Source organism: Manis javanica, chromosome 11 (genome assembly GCF_040802235.1).
Source record: "Manis javanica isolate MJ-LG chromosome 11, MJ_LKY, whole genome shotgun sequence".
Classification (NCBI taxonomy): Eukaryota; Metazoa; Chordata; class Mammalia; order Pholidota; family Manidae; genus Manis; species Manis javanica.
In genome coordinates, this window is record NC_133166.1 from 82,209,848 (window position 1) to 82,233,233 (window position 23,386).

Here is a 23,386-nt window from a genome sequence, read left to right on the forward strand (position 1 = left end):
AAAGGGGCAAGGTGATGCAATGGAGCCAAGACAGTCTTTTCAACAAATGAAACAACTGGACATCTATGTGCAAAAAAAAAATCTAAACACAAACATTACATCTCTCACAAAGATTAACTCAAAATGGACCACTTTTGTAAATCTAAAGGGCAAAACTATAAAACTCTAGAGGATAACGTAGGAGAAAATCTAGATAACATTGGGTTTTTGGGTACACACCAAAGGCATGATCCATGAAAGAGTTGATAAACTGGCATATAATCCAGCAATTGCACCCCTTGGTATTTACCCACCAGAGTTGAAAACTTATATCCATGCAAAAACCTTCACATGCATGTTTCTATCAGCTTTATTCATAATTGCCAAAATTTAGAAGCAACCAATCAAGATATCCTTCAGTAGGAGAATGGATAATGATGGTACATCCCAACAATGGAATATTATTCTGCACTTAAAAAAATGAGCTATCAAGCCATGAAAAGACATGGAGAAACCTTAAATGCATATTACTAAGTGAAAGAATCTAAAGAGACTACTTACTGTATGATTCCAACTATGTATAACATTTTGGAAAAGTCAAAACTATAGAGACAGTAGGCAAGTCATTGGTTGCCAGGGATTAGGGAGAAGAGGGATGAACAGGAAGAGCATAGAGGATCTGGGGGGAGAAAAACTACTCTGTGTGATACTAACAATGGATTCATGTCATTATATATTTGCCCATAGAATGTATAATGCCAAGAGTGAATCCTAATGTAACCTATAGTTGCTGAGTGATAATGACATGTCAGTGTAGGTTCATCAGTTGTAACAAAGGTACCACTCTGGTGGGGGCTGTTAATAATAGGGGAGGCCATGCATGTATGGGAGCAGGGGAGATGTGGGAACTTTCTGTACCTTCCTCTCAATTTTGCTGTGAATCTAAAACTGCTCTAAAAGGTAAAGTCTATCAAAAAAAAAAAATCTAGATGAAACAGAAACCAAACAATAACAACAAAAACACCCAAACTTGGACCAGGCAGGGTGAATGAAAGGTGAAATTATGAACCAGGAAGCCCTCACCAGACACAGAATCTACCAGCACCTTGATCTTGGACTTCCCAGACTTCAGAATAGTGAGAAATAAGTCTATTTTGTTGATAGGCCACCCAGTCCATGGTATTTTGTTAAAGTAGCCTTAACAGACTAAAACAGAAATCTAGGAAGAAAAAATATATATATGCAAACAAAACAAAACACAGCTGGTGCCCACCCACTCCTACCAGTTTCTGTTTGATAATTGTGCATCTTTTTTGAGCTTTCACCATCTTCCAGATACGAGTGTTCTTGCTGTACACAAATGATCTCAAGTCATCTTTTCCGCATTTCAGAGATGGGGCATCAAGAGGTTACAGAATGTGCCAGAACATAGACAGTACTTGGTAGAGCCAGAACTGGAAGCCAGGCATTTGAGTCTCTAGAACACACCTTGAGCCCTGGCCTTCACTATCTTCCTGGATCCACAGTGGGCATGTGTGTGATCACAAGTCTGATCTCATGCCCAAGTGGGCAAAAGCTTAAGAGACCAAAGGGAAGACCCAGAAATGCCATATGAGACATGAGGGTTTATTGGGACTTAATCAGGGAGTCAAGGAGTGGCCCACTGGACAGGGAGGAGCTGCTTATGTGGGGTGAGGGACAGAGACTGCGTGCTTGCCGAAAAGGGTACGTAATTTATGACTATTCCACGGGTTGTGCTAGAAGAAATCATTCTTGTGCAACCAGTGCCCCAGAGAAACAAAACCTTCAACAGAGGGGTCTGCCTTCCAATAAGATGTATCCATCAATAAGGCAGGCCTGGGTTTGGCCAGCCCCAAGCCATTAACATATCACATACTTAGCGTACCATCTGAAGGAGGGGGCCGTGTGGACACCTGGTTATTTGGAGACAAGAGGTTACAAGTGGGCAGTGCTTGTCCCTACAGCACAGAAAGGAAAAGCTGCATCCTAGTCGTGGTTACTAGTCCTGCAACCCCTGGGCTGATGTATTTCCTCTCTCTGTTCTCATGTGTAAAATAGGGAAACTACTCCCTCCCTCCCAGGTGCATTCTAAGGACTAAAGGAAATAAGCTCTGAAAGGTGCAAAGCACAATGAGGACATAATGCCAGGAATTCAGTAAATGTTGCTTCCGCACTTCCCCTTTTCCTCCCTTCCTCCTTTCTTTGACTACTTTGCTATTTTCTTCGACCACTTTCTTTTGCATCCCTGAATGTACAGCTCACAGTAGTAATACTGAATTTCCTTTTGACATATGTACTAACCAAACGCTTGCCTCTACCTGTCTAAGGTCTTCTGTTTCCACTGTAATCACTTCGTGGCTCATTTTGTTTGTTTCTGTAATAGGCTACCACAAATCTTTTTTTTTTTTAATGGGGTGGAGAAGGCAAGGTGTAACTTATAAATGAAGTAAATGAAAGTTCAGAGCCCTTGGCCATCATAACCCTGTCATCACTCCTGGAAATTATCTTGCTAAATCACATAACCTTTTCTCTGAAGTCAGCAGTTCTGCTTTGACTCAGAGGGACACAGTAACCTCCTGAGGAAGTGTGTTCAGTTCCTGCACATCCAGTCTGAGGGCCGGCATTCATTTAGTCTGGGCTGTCTTCGACTTTCTGTAACTATGAGCTACAGCTTCCTGATTTTACAAATCCATCACAATAAAATAAAGGTGGGAAAGAAAGATGCTGGCATAGATGTGGAGGACCAAGTTCCTTTTCTGAGGAGAACAAGCTATTATATCCTTTGCTGAAACTGGTCAAAAGCAAGACCATTCCACAGAGAAAAGAAAATCTACTCTTCATAGTCAGAGGAGCAGAATAATCAGGGACCCAGATTTCATTCCCACAGCCGTGTCTCTATTCAGTGGGTGGATTCAAGAAAACAAAAGTCTAAGCTGCTCACTCCTCCCACCCGGCAGCAATGCCAGTTTTTATCCGAACTGAAAGAAAATCCCCACTGACTGGTCCACCCACCAGATTCTTCCCGGGTTGGCCCAGGCTATTTGCATCACCGCTGGCCCCTCCTCGCCCCAGTTGCATCACAGAGAAGCGGAAGACCTGGAGGGAATCTCATCTCTGCCAGTTTCTCTAAATTGTTATTACTTTTAAAAGTGAAACCAGCCTACTCCCTTCACTTAGCACATTCCTGAGGAGCTGCAACCACTGGCTGGAGTAGCTCGGCAAAGGAGAGAGTGTGGGCTCCGTAGTAGTAGCCGGCTTCCTCCTCTCATGATTCAGAGCCCCATTCCACCCTAAACCGACGAGTTTCCACCTCTCTGATAGGAGATCAAGGCAGGGTCCTGATCCTGGAGATGAAGGGCCTAGAGCAGATTGCGCCCCGGTCCAGTGCTGTGGTGACCCTGGTGCCTGTTGACTTAGAATAATGATTCTCCTTGAAATCCTGCAGAGGTCAATAGAGACCCTGACTATAGCCTAAGTAAAGGAGGCTTTGCAGGTATGTTATCCCCCCACCCACCCAACCCCTTTTTGTGAGCCCCCTATTATGTAAAACCTGAGAAGGGTATTTTTTTTTTAATAAAGCAAGTCTGGAAAGGACCACCCAGCACATTCTCCATAATCTCTGGTGGACCTGGTGGACCTGTAGGTTGAGGGGACTTCAGTTTGAACATCTGGCCATAAACATCCTATTACACTGATCCAGTGCCTCTCCTTTATCCATGTGACTGTTGACTTTGGTTTTGCTGTCTAGTGGCACCTGCTGGGGGGCATCCTGTGGAGCTGCAGGGGCCATGGGCTTTCTGCCTCCCTTGGCCTACTGTGCATCCTCCCCAGTCACTTCCTGCCCCGCAGTGGGGGAGCCAAGCTGGGTTCTTATGAATGAAAAAGGAGTCATTGCAGGGCACAACCCACTGCACCTTTTCCCAAGTGGCTTCTGGGGTATTGACTTGTGCTAACAATGAAAGGGAAATTTCTTGTGTAGGAGTCCACACCTCAGCTTCAAACAGCACAAGCTTGCTCAGTCCTGAAACCTGAAAGGAGTATTTGCAGATAATCACGATGTTCAAACTTAATTCCTTAGATTCTTTCTTGCATTCCAAACTTTGCTAGCCTGGATTTGTACCTAAGGGGCAGTTTGAGGAAGGAAAAATAAATATTTAAGAACACATACTTTATTTTTCCATTGAATGCTCCAAGCATATTACCTTTCTCAAATTCAGATCATCAGATATTTTCATGAAGCTCAGGATGCTGTCTTAATTGCTGAGAAGAATTAGCTTCAGATATTTTTAAAAATTAGAAAGTAAATAAAAGCCTCCAACATTTCTTTTTTAATTTCTTTGGGTACTTTCTTAGAGTTGTCTTAGCTTTCAAAAACAAAGCTAGAAATAATGAGATGCCTTCTGTCCTCACAGCCATATGCTCACCCAGTCAGAGCAAACCAAAGGAAAGACTCTATGGTGTGTTCTATATGGCATCTCACTGGAGGTCAGAAACTCATTTCCTTATTTTTGTGTGATGTCTCACACACAGCTCTTAAGGATAAAGTGGAGTTAGCCTGGTCAGCAATGTAAAAATCCAATTGGAACTAGGAACTCAATGCTACCAAGACTTCTGTTCAGACTCTCTCATTACTCTGCATATAGGTCTCATCCCCTCTCACTGCTCAGTTCTTCTCACCGTATTTGAGTAAAATGTGGTCACAAACACCTCTGGAATTTGACCTCTTGCAATTTCTACCACCAGAGATGGTCTTACTCTCTCTTTCTCTCTCTCTCTCTCTCTCTCTCTGTTTCTTTCTCTCTTCCTTTTCAAGGCCAAAAATCCTTGGGCAGAGAAATCATTGCTTCCACTTGGGAGACCCACGGTGTGATCTACTCTGACCACAGACTTGGAATAATGAGATGTGTTCATGGTCAACCAAAATGTTTTGAATGGCTGGAATAGGGAAGTAGCCAGTGGTTAAGATCATGAATAGTTTTCCATAGCATATTTGTGTTTTACTTTGAAGATAGTGAGGCAGTCATTGAAGGCTTTTAAACAGAGTAGGGGCATAGGTTTGTGTACATCTCAGTAAGCATGCTGTAATGTGGAAGAGGTGGCTTGGAGGGGACTGAGTCAGTGCAGCCACACAGCAGTGCCAGCAAGCCACAATGTCTCCCTTCCTTCCGTATATCTGAAAATCCTTCATGCAAGATTCAGGCCCAGAACAGCAATGACCTGGGCCCCGGCTTTAGCCTTGAGCCAGATCAACAGCCAGTGTGCCTTGCCCCTTTGAACTAGATAGGCAGAATGTAGTGGAACACACCTATTTCTGACCCAGGGAAAGGGGAGAAAATATCCGTGGGTTCTGCTCCCAAGGAGGCTTTTTTACCACACCCTCCCTGCCCACACTCGCTGTCAGAGAATGCATGTGAGGGGCACAGGTGACAGGGCGCAGCCTTCATTTCTTTTCCTGGAGTCATTACGGCTCTCCAGTGCGGGGGGGGAAAACACTGTTTGTTAATTGCACATTTGGGAACTGTTGCAGGAGTGTCTCTACTTCATTGCAGAGAAGAAAAAAATTTTCCTCAACCCCCTTAGGGTCCCTGGCTGGGCCTGAAAATTAGACTGACAAAGGCAGATTAAAGGGAGAAAAGCCTACAGATTTATTTAGTATAATATTTGCAAGATGCTAAAGCCTTATAAGGAAATGAAAATGCCTGAGTATTGCTACACAAGGTTTGAGGAAGAGAGGAAAGTCATGGAAGCATGACAGGATGAAGGCCGTGAGCTAAGGGTAGCTCACTGGGGGAAACTTAGCAGGGCTTATTCATTCAGTTTCCTCTCCACGCCCCTCTGCCTTTGGGGGTGAGAATGCTTTTTTCCTCCAGGTGTAGGGAGAGGGAGGACTGCTTCAAAGACCCCTTCCCACACCTGCTAGTTCTCAAACTTCTTTAGCTTAAAATAGTCAATATGCCAAGGTCCAGTATTTTGTAGTAACCTGTTCTGAACCCACTGAGTGACCTCTACTGGAAACTGTTTCACATCTCTCCTCTAATTTGGCCTCTTGAGGAATAAAAGTTTGTGATTGGCTACTATCTAATTGCTGCAGATCAATTTTCTTGTCACTTCCTTCTCAGAAATACCACTTGCTATTTCTGATTAATGGCAAATGCCTAGCAACTCTAGGGAACAAGGCATAAAAATTAATTTTTGGGGCTCTGTTTGATGTCATTTATGCTAATTTTCTGAGAACTTTTCATACATTTTCTTCCTCCTGCCTAATCAAGTTAAATGCTTTGTTCATTTTCTCATTATTTAATAGTGAAAGCATTGAGACTGAGAATTGACCTTTGAATATTTCTGTGACTTTATCCCAAAGGTTTTCTGTATTATGAGGAGTTTTAATTTTTTTTGTCATTTTTCTCCAAAACCTGTTATTAACTAACTGGTTTATGTCTAAGTTTATGATTATATTGGAGAGTTTTAAACATTTCCCACATGGTTTCTGTTGTTATTTATTTGAATTCTTGCATCAATATCAGCAACAATAATGAAGTGTTACTAATAACTATTTCCCATTTTACTGCACTGTAACTAGAGAACATAATTTGGAGAATTTTTTGTGTTATTTATTTATTCAGATCCAAGAAAAATAATTTTACTCCTTAAGAAAGTCCTGGCCTATGTTGTATATTCCTTGAGAGAATTCTAAAGAAGCAAAAACCTTGTTGCTATTCACTGATATTCTCAGTTAGGTTGGACAGAGGATGCAGATGGCTGAAGCCACGGGCCTCCCAGGTATCAGTTAAAGTGTATCCTCAAGACAACACATTGCAATGTAAAACTTCTCTGCAGCATATTGAAAGGCAACTCCACCCTCAGTGAGCCAAATTCCTAGCATTATCTCTCACAATTTCAAGATTTTCCATACTTTCCCATCACTCTCATACATCCACACATTTTCCATGGAGTTAATGTGGTTTCCTTTCTCTTAAAACTATCATTACTCATTCTTTAAGTAGCTACTTCCCTAACCAAATAACTTCACTTCAGCAGTGTGATTTATGCCATTCCCCCCACCCCACCGACACACCCCATCCTGCAATTCCTTGTTTACAATGATTGGTCTTCTATGCAGAGAACAAGTACCATGTTTTATTTATTTCTGACATTCCCAGAGCCTAGCTCACTACCCACTGCATATATACTCGCTGATTTCAGTTTATTGAATTTTGAGAGCATTTTCTTCATCTGGTTAACTTTTTTTTAATGAAAATAAAGTTGATAGGCAATATCATATTGGTTTTCAAATGTACAACATAGTGATTCAACAGTTACCTACATTACTAAATTCTCACCACAAAATGTGTACTTACCATCTGTCACCACACAAAGTTATTCCAATATTATTGGGTATAATCCCTATGCTGTACTCCCATCCCTGTGACCAATTTATTTTATAATTTGAAGTTAACACCTCTTTATCTCCTTCAATCTGGTTTTCAGATTACACATGTAAGTGAAATCAAATCGTATTTGTCTTTCTCTGTCTTACTTATTTCAGTTAGCATGATATCCTCTAGGTCCATCCATATTGTCACAAATGGCAAGATTCCATTCTTTTCTATGGCTGAATAATATTTCATTGTGTATATGTACCCCTTCTTCTTTACCCATTTATCTATTGATGGACACCTAAGATGCTTCCATATTTTGGCTATTGTAAATAATGCTGCAATAAACATTAAAGTCCACATATCTTTTCAAATTTGTGATTTTGTTTTCTTCTAGTAAATTCCCAGAAATGGAGTTACCGGGTATATGGTATTTTTAGTGTTATTTTTTTGAGAAACCTCTGTACTGTCTCCACAGTGGCTGCACCAATTTACATTCCCACAAACAGTGTAGGAGAATTCCCTTTTCTCCACATCTTCACCAGTACTTGTTACTTTTTGTTTTTTGGATATTAGCCATTCTTATTAGGTGTGAGGTGGTATCTCACTGTGGGTTTGACTTGTATTCCCCTGATGATTAGTGATGTTGAGCATCTTTTCCTGTGTCTGTTGGCCATCTGTGTATCTTCTTTGGAAAAATGTCTATTCAGGTCTTCTGCCCATTTTTTAATCATATTTTTTTTGTTGGTATTGAGTTGTATGAGTTTTTTACATGTTTTGGATATTAGCCCCTAATTGGATATATCATTAGCAATATATTCTCCCATTCGGTAGGTTGCCTTCTCACTTTGTTGATTTCCTTCCCTGTGCAGAAGCTTTCTAGTTTGATGTAGTCCCACTTGTTTATTTTTCCTCTTGTTTCTCTTGCCTGAAGAGACATATCTAGAAAAAAATTAGTAATGCTGATGTTCAAAGGTTTACTGCTATGTTTTCTTCTAGGAGTTTTATGATTACATTTAATCCATTTTGAGCTTATTTTTGTGTATGGTATGAGACAATGATCCAGGTTCATTCTTTTGCATGTAGCTGTCTAGTTTTCCCAACACCTTTTATTTTTAACAAAACACATACCCATCCTTTATGTCTATAACAAGATGTTAGAAAGAGATGCCTTCTCCTTCATCTCACTCATAGGAGGGATATGAGCTTTCATGCGGCTAGTGAAAGGGCTTGATATATGATTATTATAGGTCTTAGGGCTTGAGGTCTAATGTCAGCCAGAGAATCTCATCTCAAAACATGAGCTCTCAGGTGGCAAAGAAAGGGAAAGTGCTGTTACCCTGAGACTGGCCAACACTGTTAGAGTGTGTCAGGGCAAGAGACACCAATGGGAACCGGCTGTGGAAGGCCACCTTGGGTGCTTGTCCTACACAGCCATCCAAAGAAGCAGTGTCAGAAGGCACAGGAAACTATCTGGATTAGAGAAGTATCCACTCAGGACAAGGGAGCTGAACTCTTGAAAGACTTGATCCTGGCTTCCAAAAAGCCACTGAAGTGCTTCATGAAAAACTCCATTTTAAATATCTGCCATATTTAAACTGACTTTATTAGGTTAGTTCAATTAATGCTTTTTCTGTCCCTTTTACATTCCCAGACCAGGAGATTGAGGTGGGATAAGAAGACAGAGAGACAGAGAAAAAGCCAACCATATCTCCCTTTCCTACTAGAAGCTTCCACACTGAAACAGGGAGATGAGCCATTAAATCACATTTTGAGATCTGTTTAATATCTTCTCCTGGATATTCTGATTACTGACTTCAGACTGTGTTCATTACTTAAAGTGACTGCGTGGAGAAGGCTTGGGATCCACCAGAGTTTCCACCTGGGAGCAGGAAAAGATTACCTCCTCTGAATAAACATCACAGGGAAGGAAGAAGCCGCTGACTTTGCACTCTGCTTATATCATGGTCATACTTCGCTCCTCATCCACTCAACAACCAGTGAGAGGGGAAGGACTGTTTTAAAGACAAGACCCTACTAGAGTTATCTAGAGTCAATAGCATGCCAGCTGGATTTCTTAGTTGCAAAAAGAGAAACTACCTGGCTAGTTTAAGTAGAAAATAAATTTATTATAGGATATTAGGTAGCTCAAGGGTCTGGAGAAATAAATGTATGGATGAATTTCCAAAAACTGCCCCCAGAATATCACCATGAACACCCAGAACCAAGCCACGAGCCTTTTTCCTCACACAGCTCACTGCAGAGTTTGCATGTCTGACTGGTGGAATCTAGATTACCTGCCAGCACCATTCTACCCAACAAAGGTGGGAATCATAACAGAGGAACAAAGTGTAAAGTCTATTCAAAAGACATTGGACAGCCACATATGACAGATGTCTTTAACTCCCAGCAGGTAAGTACGGAGTACACCCTTTATTCTGTTTCCTTGTCCTCTCTGTTGCACTGTGGAGTGTTTCCTGCTGTTTTTTCCCCCAAAGCTTGGAGGGATGCCTAGGTTTTGTAGCTCTTCTTGGCAATAAGTGATGTGTGCCTATTAGGATCCACAAAGTTGCTAGTTGCAAAGCTAGCTGCCTGATATTTTTACTTTTTCTGCTAACCAATCAGAAATCTTAACATTCAGCTATGGCTTACCATATGCATGAAAACTTCCCAGGGAGCTCCAACTCATGATGACTTCTTTTTCCAATGCAGTAACAGTGCAAGTCAGCCCCATTCATCTGCACCTATATAATCCTTCACTGTACTGGTATTTAACTATTATCTTGTTTATAAAGGCAGCTGGAGTAGAGTGAAGAGACCTCCACTGGGGGTTACTCCATGCATCTCCCATGTTGATACATGATAAGTGTTCAACAAATATTTGTGTAATACTTAATTTAGATGTCAGGACACCAGTGGGTCATAAGCCTCTGAAAAACAATCCGGTCAAGTGATCAAAGTTTTGCCACTTTCTCAGTGTGACACCCACTTCTACCTAGTGGTTTATCAGGAGATTACCCACAGAATGTACCCCACTCGGTGCTTGCTTGCCACCCCCACATCTTAGTGTCTTGGCCCACTTCAGCGTCAACCCCAGAAACACTGCTGGTTTACAAGGTCTTTCTCACAATTTTCCAAAGAAAGTTTCCAGAATACCAGAGCATGAGTAATGAGGACTGGTCATGAGTAACTTCTGTGTCTCGTGAAGGTTGTAGGTGGGTGGCTTGTGAAGAGTTTCAGGGCCTCAGTGGGCCCTCACAGGTAACTGGGTCTGGGTTAGCATCAAATGACTCTCTCCTCTGGAAATAAGGTCCTTCTTCCTCATAGGAGTTCCTTCTGTCACTGTGCTTCCTCATCACAAAGAGTAGTTCTGTTTGTTGGATGTGGTGCCCTTTGTTCACGGTGGGGGCTTGCCCATCTTTGTATGGGGGACCCTGGTCTGGGGCCTGCCTATTCAGGTTACCTTCACTTTCTGATCCTGGTTGGCGGGGATCAGGGCCTGTGGCTGGACCTGAGCTTTACCTCTCTACCTCCAGCATGCATGCTGCCACGGCTGCCCACTGCTTAGCACAGCAGCCTAATTCCTCCAGACAGTGACTCAACTCCCTGCCCTGATGAGGACCCCAGGGTCCCTCCCACTTTTTATATCTGTGAACTCTGGGCTTGGAAGCCCCCAACCACTCCCACCCTCACAGTTATTTTCGCTTCCTTGTTTGTGATTTTGAAGGAGCGATTACTCTGTGGATTGGCTCTAGTATGATTTTTATCCTTCCAAATTCTCAAAATTTCACAGCCACTGATGTAATAACTGTCTAGGTCTATCTGGCTAGCTATTTTTTCTTTTTTACTGTCACATTATTCTAATTACTAAAAAAAAAGAAATGCGAATGTCTGGCTAGTATTTATTACAAGTCAATAGTCCCTTGATCCTAGGTTTTTATAACACTTTATAACTTACAAAGCTCCTTAGGTTATCTCATTTAACTCTCACATCTTTGTCATGAAATTTTACAAGTAAAGACAGAGCAATTCAGAGAAGTGTAGTGACTTGTGCAAAATCACACAGCCATAAATAATGGAAGTGGCACTCTTTATGCCACTCTTAGGTCACAGGATGTTCAACTTTCCTGCACAGGGTCAAAAAGCCCCTCCACATTCTCTCTCCACATTGGAATAACCATCTTACCTTCAGGATTCACCCCAACTCAATCTGTCAACTATGTTGATTGGAACTCATAACTTAAACCCATCTCCATGGTTAGATTTTCACTAAGTTTTAAGGACCTCAAATATTTACATATTTAAAACTTTAGTTATAAAGAGCTCTTCTTTATCTTACTAGTGCCAATCAATTTTAGCAGCTACCTTAAGTACTGGGTTAACAAGAATCATGAAGCTAAGTTGGGCATAGTGGAAGAGAACATCTAAGTTAACTAGTGATGTCTGCCATGTGGAAAGACAGCCTCTGAGACACACAAACCTATAATATCCCCACTCACTCTGCTTCCATCTCTTCTCACCAGTACTGCTCTTCTGCTGGCGAAGTTTCCTTTCTTGGAGGTAGGACCCAAGTGTATTAGTTATTTTAGATTATTTTTAAAATGTAAAGCCTCTTTTTCAATTTGGCATTTCAAGAATCTCTACCTATTTTTTCTGCAACAACTTTTAAAAGATTTGGCTGACTTTGACCAAATTTGCTACAGTTCCAAAAGGAATCCAGACACACCATGAATTTTATTTGTACTTCAGTCTATTCTGATATTGACCATGGAGGGCAGAGTAGGCAAGTGTTGATAAAAATTTTTCAACATGTAAATCTTACATAATTTTTAAGCAAACACAAGACAAAGTTAATGTGTCTCAGAAATGCAGTTTCTCTGGTCCTCAATCCCAAGCCTCCTTTTTACAATTCCAGAACTCCAACTGAGTACCTTAAAAAGAAAAAGTTTAGAAAGTACTCCTTTACTCAGTGATAGAACATAAAGGGAAGGAAATAAAGAATATCAAGATTTCTGGTTTTTCAAACTCTTGAAATTTAGCTACTTTATTTGGTCAGACTTTGAGGGTGGACATTTCATTCCTTGGCCAAGTCATAGGAATTATTGGAAAACCCAGGTAGTTCCTCTATTTTAAATAACAGTTTTATGTTAGTTATCTTAGACTCACAAAACCAGCCACATAATTTAAAAATTATGTTATTCACTCTCGGCCAACAAATATTTCCAGTCAGGTTTCAATCTCTCCATAGAAACAGACCCCAAGATAAGCTAACATTTGGCAAATTATTTCTTCAGAAAGGGAAAAAGAACACGAAAGCATGAGTAACAATAAAAACTGGAAAAAAGTCAAACTTACACAAAAAGTTGATAGTATCAGTGCAGTATATGGCACATAAATGATGCACTCCCCCAAACCCATTTCTCAATATCAGAATAGCCAGACTACTCCCTGGACTTTGGTTTAAATTAGAGACGATGTTTTCTCTGAAGAAATATTCAATCTTGGTTGAGCTTCCCTCTAAGCCATGGTGTGTGAGAAGGAGGAGGAGGAAGTAGAATGAGGACTATGTACTGATAAAGGCAAATCATAGACAAAAGTGGAAATGTGCCATCTTCTCTTGTGTCTATAGAATAGGAGGCTATACCATGTGATATTAGCAGAATCAAAAACACAGCCCATCTTGGTCATAGAAGCTACACTCTGACCTCTTTCCACAGGTGAAAAATCCCTGTTAGAAACAGCTTATTTGGATAAATCCATAATTTTCACTTTAGTCTGAACTAAATGCCCCATTTGTCCATTCACTAGTTACCACACACTTACTGACTGGCTCCAAGGTGACAGGATTGCTACTAGACTTACATAAGAGACAAAACTGTAGGTGTGATGTAGCTCTTGTTTCACTGAACCTAAGCCCCAGTGAAGGAAGCCAACACTTTATCAATTACAATTGATACCAGACAAGAGAGAAGGTACAGGATTTAATCAGAGTACATAAGAAAGATAACTATCCAGGCTTGGAATAAAAAGGAAGCCTTCCTGGAACAAGTGATAATTAAGCCCAGAGAGAAGAGTAGACATTAAATAAGTCAAAGGAAGGGAAGAGAGAACAGAGCAACAAGTTTGGGGAACCACTTGACATGTAAGTCTCTGATGGCTGAGGGCCAAGGTGGATAGGCATGGTTGGAATGGGAGGCCAAGAGGTAAGCAGACACCAGGCCCCAAAGCCACGGATATCATGTAGAAATATTGTACAACTGTGAGAAATGGAAGACACCAAAACAATAGATTAAAGACAATGGAGGGTTATTTTTCTGACAAAGTAAAGTAAATCCAGGGATAGGCAGTATACACTATCTCCATGGCGGAGGAACCATCAAAGATCATGGCCTATTCCTGCCTTCTGTTCTGCCATCTCTAATGCAGGACTCCACCCACGAGACCATTTCAAAGTTTCAGGATAGTGTGAGCCACTGCTTCCTCCAGTCAAGGAGGTGCAAGGAGAGAAAAAGAGCAACAGGTGCACAGTCTCTGCAAGTTAGTTCCTTTTTGATGGAAATTTTCTGGATGCCACACTTGAGACTTGTACTCTTGGCTGAGGATGACTGCTCTCCCTAACAAAATCAGGGTTCTGTTAGAAAGGAAGAAAGAGAAAAGAATATTTAGGGCAACTAGTAGTCCTTGCTATGCCGCACTGGGTAACTCTACCCTGAGGTCGAGGAGTCATCCAGGGGTTTCAAGCCAAGAAGCAACATGGTCAAATCTGTATTTTCAAAAGGATCTCCTGGTTGCATTCTAGAGACAGAATTGGAGGACATGTGATTGGTGGCAAGGGCACATGTTAAGAGGATGTTGACCAGGAATTATGACTTGATAAGAATAGGGGAAACCAGAAGCATAAAGGAATAAAGACAAGGATCCTGTGTGAATCAAAGACAAGACTCATCCACTTCCTGTTGCATGTGATAACTCTCCTCCCCAGGGAACCACATTCTTCTGGGCAAAGCATGCCGTTGGAGTGATCAGAGTACTCATCCTATGATTTTTTTTAATGTTAAAAATTAATTCTTATTATATACACATATGCATTTATACAACCTTGTATAAATTCATAAATGCGACTTCACAAACCCTATTTTTTATGAAATATTTGGTGTGATGCATGCAAAATAATATATATGAATATGTATGTAATGGAACATAACAACAAAACTAACACTCATGACCCACCATCCAACTTAAGAATCAGGATGTTAGCAATACTTCCTCGTGTTTCAGAGCTATCACCCACATAGGATCAAAACTACCCATGCTTTTCAGTTACCTGTAACCATGCGCTGTACATAGATAAGGAATTGTGATAGCACTGGGAGGTTTCAATGGCTTGTACTTTCCCCGGAGCCACGACTTAACTTTAAAACCATAATAATAGCTAATACATAATAAATGCTTATTACATGTCAGGCATTCTTCTAAATGCTTTACATATGTTAAATAACTTAGTCTACTCAATGATTCTTTGAAGTAAATATTATTATCGTTATCCCTACTTTGTAGATGAACAAAACTAAGGCATGGAGTAGTTTAGAACTTCGCCCAAGGTCACATAGCTGGTGGATGGTGACACCAACATTACTCAAGTAGAATGTTAGATTTGAGAGAAATCTTAGAGATTATAGTGACAAATTTACCTATTCTATAGATTTACAACTTCTTGACGATAAGAATTAGGATGAGAAATTACAGATCTAAGGCCTGGGGTTGTGAGGTGTATGGCAGACTTTATTCTGGATCCCAAGGGTCTTAAGTACATGGATCATTCTCATACACCAGACTGGCTAGGTTTCACATGACACCTTAATTGTTGACTTGCAAATAAAACATATGCAATAAATTATACCAAACAAGTCAGTGGCAAGGTTTTCATTTCTCTCCTTGATCAAGACCACCTGGAATCTAGACACCCTTATGTTTGTAAAAACTCCAGTAAGTAACTTTAAATCTCTTCTGTATAGAGATGTGGAGTCCCAGGTCCCTTTGAGGTGGTGGTTAATAAGGTTACACCCCAGGCATCGAAGACAGTGCCTGGCATTGTATAAGCTCCATGAAAATTAGTTGCTATCATGATAACGATTATCTCTATGGTTTCAAAGTAGAGAAATGCCCTTGGAAAATAATTGAAGACTCCACTGCTGTTTGTAGGTAAGGCCCTATTTTAATGGCTTTATTAAATATTTAGCCTTCTGAAGAATAATGTTTATAGTATATTGCCTGACTTAACCTGTACAGTTAAGAAAGTATTTTCTTGAAAGTACAGCATTAGAAAGTATTTTAAAAAGCAACATCGCCCAGTTATAGAAGATATGAAGCTTACTTTCACCCAGTCGTATTTTTAATACAAATAAAAACATGATTATTCTCTACTGACATACATGAACCTCAGCATAGATAGGACCAGACTAACAAGGTTTTGAGTTCTAAACTATGTCTAAAGATGAAGCAGATACAAAAACTGATAAAGGTAGATTTATGGTCTGATTACTTGATACTCTGAGATCTGTTTGTAGTCAACTTCTTATTCTCCCCAATGTTTTAGTTGAGCAATTCTAGCTACAGTAAAAGAATAATCCCAGAATCTCAATGACTTAAAATACTGGAGGTTCCTTGCTTATGTAGGACAAATAGGTGTTTTGATTAGAGATGAGAGAGGGAGAGGCTCTGTTCCATGCAGTCAGTTACAGACCCAGGCTGAAGAAGGCTTCAGAGATGCCCTGGAGGTCGATATCCAGCCAGTAGATAGGAGAAGGGCAGAGATGATAGATAACTGCAAGTGGAATGGGCTTTGTGTCACATCCCTTTGGTTAGAACTCAGCTACAGGACCACTTCTAACTGCAGAGGAGACTGGGAGTCCCAGAAAGAATAAGAAACAGTTTTATTGATTAGCTACTAATCTCTGCTATTGTAAACTTTAGTTTTCTCATCTGTAAAATGGTAAATCTGTCTTTTTTTACCTCCCTTAAACCATGTATTTTCAATAATAAAGCAAAAAGCCACAAGCCTACCTCTTCGTATACATCACTATACCCGTCACCATTAGCCAATAGTGCAAGACATGCCATTGATCTTATTCATCTTTCTCACAAACCTGTAAATTTCTTTCCCTACTTCTTGTAGAGGCTACTATGTCACCTGAGAAATAAAATCATACAGGGCAGGGATTGTAGTTTTCTACAGGTAGTAACTGCAGATGATTAAACATCTTGAAAATGTCATGAACTGTGAACTGTGCTTAATGCTTCATTTAATCCATACAACCATCCGATTACATAGGTTTCATTATCCCTATTTGTACAGGTACAGCAGGGGAGGCAATGAGGAGGGAGCTTCAACTAAGTAATTAGCCAAAGGGCACAGCTGATAAATGATGGTAAGATCCCATTTCGAGCACAAGACTCCATTGGTTCCAAATATTGAGTTTATACCCATCATTTTTCTCTGCTGCCTTTCTACTTCTCCCAGATTCCCTAGAACACCTAGTACCATGTCATCCACCTGGTGAAAGAAATTGAACAAATACTTGTTCAAATAAATTGAATTGAATTTTATATACCTCAAGTTTAACAAACCTCTTATACGTGGGTGGGTAAAATACATGAAGTGGGGAAAAAATTAGTGAGAATGTTTTATATCTTAATCTGGCAATAATTACATAAGTGTATATCCATATCAAAATTCATTGAGCTATACACTAAGATTTGTGCATTTTACTGTATGTACCTCAATATAAAAAAGATAGCAAAATAAATTGGTACAGCCAGTGTAGGAAAAAATTTAAAAATAAATTAATCTCGAGCGTTAATCTGCATTCCTGAAAGACACTTCCATTGTCCCCTCCTTGATTTGTTGTCTTCTCCATACCTGCTTTCTTCTTGTTTGTCACTCACTTGCATTTCCACATTTATTGATGCTTCCAAGGGCATTTCATCCTCCCTGAGAAAGAAGCTTTTGTTTAGGAATTATAATGAACATCGTGCTGCTTCCACTGTAGCCACTTGAGAATTTCTGGCAAAAATCTTATGAAGAGCATGACTTGCTGGAATTTGAGAGATATTTCTGTCCTATTTAACTTTATGGGAAAAAAAAAGTTTGTTCTGGCCAGACCTTCTTGAGGAATGTAGATCTAGACTCAACTATCTACATGTCTAGACTTAGCTTGGGACACTATTCTTCCTCCAGACTCCTCAGCTAGATTATGTTCCTTTTCCAGCAAGACTCCTGTTGGATGGTATTATGTTTTCAATTGACACAACATTAACAGTACAGTCTGCCAAGCCAGAAGAAAGTCATGCGTGTCGTCTGGTCTGAGATCAGCTGGCTGAAGGCTCCTCTTAACGAATGTCTCAGAATGAATGCTACAGTTTCCTCATATCATGTGCAAGGTACCTTGCTCTGTGTACAAGGAAGTTGTGGGCAGGTTAATTAGTAATGGTGTAATTGCTGGTTTGTGGGTAACTAATTATGGTTTTGAGGTTGGTCTAGTAAATTATATCCATAGGAACTAAGTATCTTCAGAAAACAGTAAAAGTATAGGTCCCAGGAAGCAGGACATAGATTATAGAAAGAACATTTTGCTATTTAATGAGAAAGATGATTAATGAAAATACTCTCTGTCCTTCATACCATATCACTTTGGGGAAAAGGAAATGTGGACCCAGTGTAAGAATTTTATTAGAAAATACCATTATTTTATCTGTATCTGCTAAGTATCTTCAAGAGAAATCATTTATTTATTTACAAAAAAATATTTCTTGATCAACTTTTTATGCTTAGCACTATGCCAAGTATAGACGATCATCATCATGGTGCTTGAGAAAGAAACTTACAGCAAATCACTCTAATGAAAGGTAGAAAATAGTAAATGTTATAAAAGAATTATATAATGTATAATGGCAAGTCAGAAAAAGGGAAAGATTTCTTCCTAGGGGAGTTAAAGGAGGCCTTCTTTGAGCGGAGCCTGGAATGATTATGCATTTACTTTATTCCACTACACAAACACTGTTTCAGAATAGCAATACTAATATAATTACCATCAATACAATTGGTAAGGACAACTTAAAACATACTTTTCAGCTACACTCCCCATTTGGCTCTACCCATTTAAAAATTATAACATACCTATGTTGTCAGAGGATGTAGCCATTTTATACTATCATTTCTAATAGATTCTTTGGAAAGTCTCGTGGGAACAGTATTTCCTGAGCTCTTTTAAGTTGAAAACAACTTGTCTATGCCTATTATATGTGAATGTCTGTTTTGCTGGATAAGAAATCCTTGCCTTGCCTAGCCAGACTTATTAAGAGAAAAAGAGAATCTACACACATCAGAAGAGTCAGAAATGAGAAGGGAAAAATCACAACGGACCCCACAGAAATACAAAGAATCATGAGAGAATACTGCGAGAATCTATATGCTAACAAGCTGGAAAACCCAAAAGAAACGGACTACTTCCTAGAAAAATACAACCCTCCAAGACTGACCCAGGAAGAAACAGAAAACCTAAACAGACCAATTGGCAACAACGAAATTGAATCGGTAATCAAAAAACTACCCAAGAGCAAAACCCCCAGGCAAGATGGATTTACTTCAGAATTTTCTCAGACATACAAAGACATAATATCCATTCTCCTTAAAGTTTTCCAAAAAATAGAAGCGGAGGGAACACTTCCAAACTCACTCTAATACCAAAACCAGGCAAAGACCCCAACAAAAAAGAAAACTACAGACCAATATCCCTGATGAACGTAGATGCAAAAATACTCAACAAAATATTAGCAAACCGAATTCAAAAATACATCAAAAGGATCATACACCATGACCAAGTGGGATTCATCCCAGGGATGCAAGGATGGTACAACATTCGAAAATCCATGAACATCATCCACCACATCAACAAAAAGAAAGACAAACACCACATGATCATCTCCATAGATGCTGAAAAAGCATTCGATAAAATTCAACATCCATTCATGATAAAAACTCTCAACAAAATGGGTATAGAGGGCAAGTACCTCAACATAATAAAGGCCATATATGATAAACACACAGCTAACATCATACTGAACAGCGAGAGGCTGAAAGCTTTTCCTCTGAGATGGGGAACAAGACAGGGATGCCCACTATCCCCACTGTTATTCAACATAATACTGGAGGTCCTAGCCACAGCAATTAGACAAAACAAAGAAATATAAGGAATCCAGATTGGTAAAGAAGAAGTTAAACTGTCGCTATTTGCAGATGACATGATATTGTACATAAAAAACCCTAAAGACTCCACTCCAAAACTACTAGAGCTAATATCAGAATTCAGCAAAGTTGCAGGATACAAAATTAACACGCAGAATCTGTGACTTTCCTATACACTAACAATAAACTAATAGAAAGAGAAATCATGAAGACAATTCCATTCATAATAGCATCAAAAAGAATAAAATACCTAGGAATAAACCTAACCAAGGAAGTGAAAGACCTATACCCTGAAAACTATAAGACACTCTTAAGAGAAATTAAAGAGGTCACTAACAAATGGAAACTCATCCCATGCTCTTGGCTAGGAAGAACTAATATCTTCAAAATGGCCATCCTGCCCAAAGCAATATACAGATTCGATGCAATCCCTATCAAATTACCAACAGCTTTCTTCAATGAACTGGAACAAATAGTTCAAAAATTCATATGGAAACACCAAAGACCCTGAATAGCCAAAGCAATCCTGAGAAGGAAGAATAAAGTGGGGGAGATCTCACTCCTCAACTTCAAGCTCTACTACAAAGCTCTAATCAAGACAATTTGATACTGGCACAAGAACAGAGCCACAGACCAGTGGAACAGAATAGAGACTCCAAACATTAACCCAAACATATATGGTCAACTAATATTTGATAAAGGGGCCATGGACATATAATGGGGAAATGACAGTCTCTTCAACAGACGGTGCTGGCAAAACTGGACAGCTACATGTAAGAGAATGAAACTAGATCACTGTCTAACCCCATACACAAAAGTAAATTCGAAATGGATCAAAGACCTGAATGTAAGTCATGAAACCATAAAACTCTTAGAAAAAAACATAGGCAAAAATTTCTTAGACATAAACATGAGTGACCTCTTCTTGAACATATCTCCCCAGGCAAGGGAAACAAATGCAAAAATGAACAAATGGGACTACATCAAGCTGAAAAGCTTCTGTACAGCAAAGGACACCATCAACAGAACAAAAGGTATCCTACAGTATGGGAGAATATATTTGAAAATGACAGATCCGATAAAGGGTTGACATCCAAAATATATAAAGAGCTCACACACGTCAACTAACAAAAAGCAAATAATCCAATTAAAAAAATGGGCAGAGGAGCTGAACAGACAGTTCTCCAAAGAAGAAATTCAGATGGCCAAGAGACACATGAAAAGATACTCCACATTGCTAGTCATCAGAGAAATGCAAATTAAAACCACAATGAGATATTACCTCATACCAGTAAGGATCGCCACCATTCAAAACACAAACAACAACAAATGTTGGCGAGGTTGTGGAGAAAGGGGAACCCTTCTACACTGCTGGTGGGAATGTAAACTAGTTCAACCATTGTGGAAAGCAGTATGGAGGTTCTTCAAAAAGCTCAAAATAGAAATACCATTTGACCCAGGAATTCCACTTCTAGGAATTTACCCTAAGAATGCAGCAGCCCAGTTTGAAAAAGACAGATGCACCCCTATGTTTATAGCAGCACTATTTACAATAGCCAAGAAATGGAAGCAACCTAAGTGTCCATGAGTAGATGAATGGATAAAGAGGATGTGGTACATATACACAATGGAATATTATTCAGCCATAAGAAGAAAACAAATCCTACCATTTGCAACAACATGGATGGAGCTAGAGGGTATTATGCTCAGTGAAATAAGCCAGGCAGGTGGAGAAAGACAAGTACCAAATAATTTCACTCATCTGTGGAGTATAAGAACAAAGCAAAAACTGAAGGAACAAAACAGCAGCAGACTCACAGAACCCAAGAATGGACTAACAGTTACCAAAGGGAAGGGTCTGGGGAGGATGGGTGGGAAGGGAGGGATAAGGGGGGGAAGAAAAGAAAGGGGGCATTATGATTAGCATGTATAATGTGGGGGGGGGCACGGAGAGGGCTGTGCAACACAGAGAAGACAAGTAGTGATTCTACAGCATCTTACTATGCTGATGGTCAGTGACTGTAATGGGGTTTGTGGGGGAGGGGGCTTGGTGATGGGGAGGAGTCTAGTAAACATAATGTCCCTCATGTAATTGTAGATAAATGATACCAAAATTTTAAAAAAATCCTTGGCTTGTATTTTCTTTCCTTGAGTATTTTATATCTTTTCATTTTCTTCTGGCTTTATATGTTTGTGGAAGGCTGCATAAGGCTGCCCCAAAGGTATCCATGTCCTAATACCTGGAACCTGTGAATGTTACCTTATGTGGCAAAAGAGTCTTTGTAGATATTACTAAATTAAGGATTTTGAGAATAGGGAGGTTATCCTAGATAATACAGATGGGCGGCAAATGTAAACACAAGTGTCCTTATGAGAGAGAGAGAGACAGAGGCAGATACAAGTACAGAAAAGAAAAAAGGCCATGTGATCATTGAAGTAAGGGGAGAAACTGTGAGGTGATATGGAAATATTAAGCAAGAATAAGAACAAGCTCTATCTAGAAGCTGGAAAAGGCAAAGAACTGGATTTTCCCTGGTGCCTCCAAAAGGAGCCCGCCTTGCTGACATATTGACTTTAGCCCTGCAGGGCTCATTGCAGACTTCTGCCCTCTAGAACTGCAGGGAATAAAATTCCTGTTGTTTTAAGTCAATTCATTTGTGATAATTTGCTAGAGCAGAAATAGGAAACTAATAGAGTGTTAGCCCTGAAAAGTCTGGTAGTAATATTTTTGCCGTAGTGCCTATTGAATTCTTTCCTGCTTTTTTAAGTGTAGCAATTTTACTATAGTAAGTCTTGGTATTGGTCATTCAGGGTCAGTATTCCCAGGTACACACTATGCTTTTCTTTTTTTATATTGAAGTATCACTGATATACAATCTTATATTGGTTTCAAGTATACAATACAGTGGTTCAACAGTTACTCATATTATTAAATCCTCCCCCAACTAGTGCAGTTACTATCTGTCAACATAAGAAGATGTTACAGAATCATTGCCTACGCTCTATGCTATACTACCATCCCCGTGACCAACTTATTTTACAATTGATCATTTTTTATGCCTCTTTATCTTCTTCACCCTTATCACCAACCAGCCCCACCTTCTTCCCCAATGGTAACCCACCAGTCACTTCTCAGTGTCTTTGACTATTGCTACTTTGTTCATTTTGTTTTATTTTGTTTTTGTATTCCACAAATAAGTGAAATCACATGGTATTTGCCTTTCTCTGCCTCGCTTATTTCAGTGAGCATAATATCCTCTATGTCCATCCATGTTATTGCAAATAGCAAGATTTCTCTCTTTATATGACTGAAATTCCACTGTGTATCTGTATCACCTCTTCTTTATCCATTCATCTATTGATAGATCCTTAGGTTGCTTCCTTATCTTGCCTGTTGTAAATAATGCAGCAATAAACATAGTAGTGCATCTATCTTTTGGAATCAGGGATTTTGTTTTCTTTGGGTAAATTCCTAGAAGTAGGGTCATGTGGTATTTCAATTTTTAGTTTTTGAGGAAACTCCATACTGCTTTCCGCCATGACTGTACCAATTCACATTCCCACCAACAGTGTGGTTCCGTTTTCTCCACATCCTCACCAACACTTGTTATTTCTTGTCTTTTGTATAGTAGCCATTCTAACTAGTGTGAGGTAATACATCTCATTGTGGTTTTATTTGCATTTCCCTGATGATAAGTGAGCATCTTGTCATATGCCTGTTGACCATCTGTATTTCTTCTTTGGGAAAATGTCTTTAAGTTCTCCA

The 23,386-nt window shown here is 39.7% G+C and overlaps 1 protein-coding gene across 19 annotated transcripts in view; it reads left to right on the forward strand.

Annotated features, from left to right (window-relative positions):
- The window catches only part of LOC118971592 (uncharacterized), a 411,068-nt gene that overhangs the window by 330,817 nt on the left and 56,865 nt on the right, over positions 1 to 23,386 (forward strand). For 18 of the 19 annotated variants that reach the window (XR_012122776.1, XR_012122777.1, XR_012122771.1 and 15 more), the window contains one exon: positions 9,031 to 9,789. The exons of the other annotated variant lie outside the window; for it this stretch is intronic. The gene's annotated coding sequence lies outside the window, so the exon portion shown is untranslated. The remainder of the gene's footprint in view (positions 1 to 9,030; positions 9,790 to 23,386) is intronic. 19 annotated transcript variants of the gene reach the window in all.